Source organism: Zootoca vivipara, chromosome 7 (genome assembly GCF_963506605.1).
Source record: "Zootoca vivipara chromosome 7, rZooViv1.1, whole genome shotgun sequence".
Taxonomy (NCBI): domain Eukaryota; kingdom Metazoa; phylum Chordata; class Lepidosauria; order Squamata; family Lacertidae; genus Zootoca; species Zootoca vivipara.
The window spans coordinates 21,159,172-21,164,847 of NC_083282.1; the positions used below are offsets into that span (position 1 = coordinate 21,159,172).

At 40.5% G+C, this 5,676-nt stretch overlaps 1 non-coding gene across 1 annotated transcript; it reads right to left on the bottom strand.

The window, feature by feature from the left end:
* Window positions 1-522: 522 nt before the first annotated feature.
* On the bottom strand, window positions 523-712 carry LOC118089569 (U2 spliceosomal RNA). Its single transcript, XR_004693131.1, has one exon. It is a non-coding gene; the product is annotated as a U2 spliceosomal RNA (small nuclear RNA).
* Window positions 713-5,676: the final 4,964 nt, after the last annotated feature.

Below are 5,676 nucleotides of genomic sequence, written 5' to 3' on the forward strand. Positions count from 1 at the left end.
TGTCCACAGACAGCTTTCCGGGTCATGTGGTTGGCATGACAAAACTGCTTCTGGCACAACAGGACACCGTGATGAGTGCCAGAGTGCACGGAAATGCCATTTACCTTCACAGGTCCTAGCCCCCAAAGAAGGAGAAAACAAGCTTGATTCATCTTGCATGTGGTGGCCCTTTGAAGAGGGCTGTCATAAAGAACAAAGAAATGGAGGAACAATTACTATAAAACTCCAACATGGGGGGGGGGGAAGGAAAACGTGTCAATGGCCAATCTAATCTGTATGTTGACACCAACATTTTTTTTTTTTTAAAAAACTTTTCATAACATACTTGTGAAAACAAGTTAATGAATGAATCGATTTATTTTGGTCATTGACGAGAATGGAAAACAGTCAAAGAACTTACTCACCTGTTCCTAAACCAAAAAAGAAACTGCACTGGGCCCTGCAATATCAGGTCAATGCATGTAGTGGGTGGCATAGCTGTCAAGTTATCCCTTTTTTAAAGGGATTTCCCCTTATGCTGAATAGGCTTCCTCGCGAGAAAAGGGAAAACTTGGCAACAATGGTGGGTGGACCAAGCGTCATATCCAACTCCTGGTTCCATAATTGGCTTAACACTGTCCTTACATAGAGAACATACTGTATTACAGGTATATATTCAACTGTTAAGAACAGATACTTCACTTTGATTTTAGCCAGAAGGCTGAGAAGCAATTATAAATTGCTATTTGAGGTGGCATGAATTTTAATGTCTGTTTGCTTGCAGAGTTTAAAAAGTGGTATGGATTTCTTGCACCCATAGCTGCCAAGTTTTCCCTTTTCTCACGAGGAAGCCTATTCAGCATAAGGGAATTTCCCTTAAAAAAAGGGAGAACTTGGCAGCTATGCTTGCACCATGTCTGGGATGGTGAGGGTAAAGCACAGGATGTTATGATGGCCTGGAAGTAGGTTGGGTGTGGCAGTTAAACAAAATACAAACAAAACATGTAAGGGTTTGTTAAATCCTCAGATTATGGCTATGTGATTACATATTACAGTGTGATGTAATTGCTAGGTTTGTGGGCCTGGCATGTTCTCTCTTGAATAAAGCAACCTGACCTTATTTTTATTAGGAAGCAAGCAGAAGTGGCAGTGTTGCATTCTGAGAAGTACAGAATAACCATATATTCACAGCAAGGCTTCTGGGAAATCAGCCCATTTTTGAGGTGAGTAGTCATAACTTGGGCTCTTGATGTTAAATTACATGGTTTTAAGCTGCAAAGACATGTGTACTTGGGAAGCACAATGGGAAGCTAGACCATAAAATGCTTGAGCAGAGATCTCTTTTGGTATCTACTGTATCTGTAGGATTTTCTGACTCCTCTGAACCTTTATGGAGAAACATAATGCAAAAGAAAAGACAATGCAAATGTGTCATCATTTACCTATCCCTATTATTTGAAGACTGAAAATAACACAGTGAATACCAGTTGAATTCACTGGATTGATTTCCTTTCCAGACATGAGATGAATATGTGGGCATTGGCAAATTCCACTGCCATTTTTATCACACACACACACACACACACACACACACACGGTGGAACCTCAGTTTTTGAACATCTCGGAAGCCGAACAATTTGGAAGCTGAACACCGAAAACCTGGAATTGCTTCCATTTTCAAATGTGTCTCGGAAGTTGAAAGGCTTCCGAGGCATGTTTCTCAATTTTCCCCATAGAACTTGCTGACAGCCCGTTGTGCCTCGGTTGTTGAATGTTTCGGAAGTTGAACAGTCTTTCAGAATGGATTACATTCGACAACCAAGGTTCTACTGTAAATATAATATATATAGATACAGACCATGAGCTGTGTTATTGATAAGAATTATATGATGATGTAAGCAGGTTAACTTGATAAAATGTTTTCTTTATTGGTATGTTTGGGTTTTTTGTGTTTACCAACTCAAGTATTTTCTAATTGATGTAATTCCAAATGTGTCATCAATTCCAAACTTCGTGAATGTGTGTTTGTAGAGTGCCAGAATACAGGTGAATGGTGTATTGAGTCCAGATCAATAAAGCTTTGGTTTGCATTGTTTTCCTTCTACTATTTATTTATTCAGACAAACTCTTCAAGGTAGATGATAAGATATATTAAACATAAAATCATATGAAAGTTACATTTAAAAAACCAAAATACCTCCTAAGAACTAATTGGTAGAAACATTGCTACATTAATCAGAAACATAAAAATGAAATATTAAGGGCAACTCAAAAGCTCTCCAGAAGATGGCCATCTTAGCATGGTGTCCAAAAAACCTGGGAGCAAGTTGAACTCTCCTTAAGGCTGCTGGATGTAGGCTTGAATAAACATAGTTTCAGTGAAGTTTTGCCAAAGTTTCTTATGCAAGGTTACCCTTTCCATTTAATAATTTTATACAGTTTTCATTACCGAGAAAGTAATGCTGGCAGTATAGATTATCTATTTTTTTCATATTAATTTGCTTTGTGATGTGTGTCTGTGTGTGTGCACCCAGAAATAAATTAAAATTTATTCACTATAGTGACACATTTCGAGTCTGAGAATATTCAAGGCAGGGAGATGGCCCTGTCTGAATCAAAAGGCAAACATCTTATATGCTGCATTATTTCTAAAAGAGGATGGGGAGTGAAAAGCCACTCCAGTTCAGCGAAGGTAACTCATAGTTAACAGTACAGTATTCAGCTACGATCGTGCAAAGTAGTGTATCTGCTGGGGGCAGGGCAGGAAACAGCAAATCTAGAGCATGCCATGTTTTCATTTGGAATAAAGTTATTTGAGTGTATAAACATTTAAAACTTGCCCTGCTAATTCCAATACTGTTCATTTTCCATATGTTACAGGTATGGACATACACCTATATATGTAGAGATAGATAGATAGATAGATAGATAGATAGATAGATAGATAGATGATAGACATAGATGTATAAACAGGTATTATGCTCCATTTATTTTCACGCAGACATGTTGCATTTATTTTGAATTAATATAATTTTAAAAAACAACAAAAAAGACCTAATTTGCAAGATCTCAGATCTTCATTACTATTGTTTGTATTTGGGCAATAATATAAACAAATACACCCTCCAAATTACTGTTAAAGTATTCAAAAATCTTGGTTTCTCCACTATTTGCTACACGCAGCACACACTTCAGCCCCTATGGTAAACCAGAAGTTGCAGTTGAGCTCTGTTTGTGAATCTACCCATTAAGGCTGTAATCCTGTACACACAGCCAGATAAATGAACTCAGTGGAACTTTCTTCCAAGCAAGGGATGCAAAGGATTTGGCTACAAATCAATGTTCATAAAAGAGATAGAATCTTCCCTCTCAGCAATTAACAGATAGTGATCTTTAAGATTGCAAAAATAGTTGCCCTAAGCAACATTCTTTACATATTTCATATATCTGGAGTTCCCAACATGGTGCCCACAGGCACAATGGCACTCCAGACACCCTACTTGGTTCCTGTTGAAGTTCCTTCTTCTCCCAATGTTTTAATTCATTTTGGAATTTTACAAGTTTTTCTTCTTGGTGGTGCTGCATTGGCTGGAAAACTAAATATGGACCTCCAGCCACCCCACCCTCTTCCTTTCTTCAGAATGCCTTTTCTCAGCAAAGGCAAAGGGAGCAGGGTAGGTGGATGCTAATGCCTAACTACCCACCTGCCTGCCAATTTATTTATTTAAAAGGAAAGGAGACCCCATTGTTGCTTGGTAAGCAACGGAAGGAGTGTTTTGTCCCTTTGGTGGGAGGTGTCTGCTTGCTTTTTGATATGTGCATGCACACACACTTGTTTGTGTAATGCCTGTTTTACCTTTTGGGGGTGTTTTGCTTCTTTCTTTCTGTGTGGGTAGCTTTTTGGGGTGAATTTTGCCTGTTATTTGTGATTTTCTGCGGTGGAATTTGCATCTCTTTTGCAAGGGGGTGCGTTGCTGGTGGCTGGATTTTGCGTTTCTGGTGTGGTTTTGAGGGAGTGTGTGGTTGAGTTATTCCTGTCAATTTCTTTTGTGATGGAGTTTGTATGGTTTTTGGACTGTATATCTTTCATCACTTTTCCTTTTGTTTTGTTGACTTTTGTGTGGCAAATATGTGGCTTGGGATTGGGATTGAATTCATAATTTTGTCTTGCACTTAGTTTCTTGGGAAGTTATTTGTGACAAGTCACGTCTCCTTGGCAGCCATTTTGTGACTAGGCAACCCCACCCACCCACCACAGCCATTTATTGGTGGTGCCTATGACAGTTTCTCAGATTTTTAAATGTGCCCCTTATGGTGGATCCAATTAATTTTGACCATATATTTGTATGAGAAGTACTGCAGGTAAGGCTTCTAACCTACCAGTTGGCAACCAGTTCTTTTGGCCAAATCCACACCATACATTAAAACCACTCTTATTCATGGCTCCCCTCCTCACTAAAGCATCCTGTGAAATGTAGCTTCAGGGTCTCCGATCAATTTAGTTCGCTTAGCAATCTATAATTCCCAGGATTTTTGGTGAAGGTAGGGAAGCCATAACTCTTAAAAATAGAATAATAAGTGTGCTTTAAATGTGTGGTGTGGAAGTGGCTTTAGTTTAGGTATGGGAACTTGTGGCCTTCCGGGTGTTGTTTGACTACAACTACCACCATCCCTGTCCATTTTACCAAATGTCTGTTTCAGCAGCGATATCATAAAAAGCCAATTTTTGTGAGGTTGCGAATTTAAGCCGCACTTTAACTTTTCATGGTCGGAATTTGGAAAAAAAGTGAGGCTTATATTTAGGCCAATACGGTATCTAACCTTTTGATGACATTTGAAGGCAGCTCTGTATGGGGAAGCCTTTTAATGTGTAATGTTTTATTATATGTTGAAAGCCGCCCAGAGTGGCTGAGTCAAACCAGTCAGATGGGCAGGGTACAAACATTAATTATTATTATTATTATTATTATTAATTCTATCAGACTAGGACTGGTGAGTGTTCTCAGCCTAAACTACCTCGCAAGATTGTTGTGAAGATAAAATGACATGTGGTTGAAGGGAATACCATATACCGGTACTTCAGGGGTGGGCGATGTGATGCCCTTCCGCCAGTGCTGGAATACAACTCCCATCAGCTCCAGATGGTCAGGGGTAATGAGAGTTGTAGTCCAGCAAAATCTGAAGGGTACCATGTTAGCCACCCCTGATGCACACCGCCTAGTGGAGGAAATATGGGAATCTAAAATGTGGTGACAAATTGGCTTTGCCAAATGGGCCTAAAATCCCGCCTATGAATCCCATCTGGCTCTCAAACAACAGGGGCGATAAGGTTGTTGTTGTTTTTTTGTAAGGGTGGGAAACAAGCAGTAAAATTTGGGTTAGGGCGCAAGCATCCTCGACAGTATGGGGAGAGGGAAGCAAACGTGTCGCCTTCTTCATAATACCTGGCTGTGAGAAATCTCCAGGCCCTCCCGGTCAATCCATAAAATGAAATATTGCGGCGGCGGCGTGAGGGGATTTTTCCGAGTCCGCCTCGAACTCCCACCTCCTGCCCAGTCTCCAAAGGGGGGCGCTTCCCACATCAACAACCCGCCAGCAAGTGCCTTTCAGAGGGAGGCAGGTGGCCGCCTCTGTCGCCTGCCTGCTTGCCTTTTTTTAGCGGGCCGGCCGGCGAGGCGGGCTTGCTTCTTTCTGCGG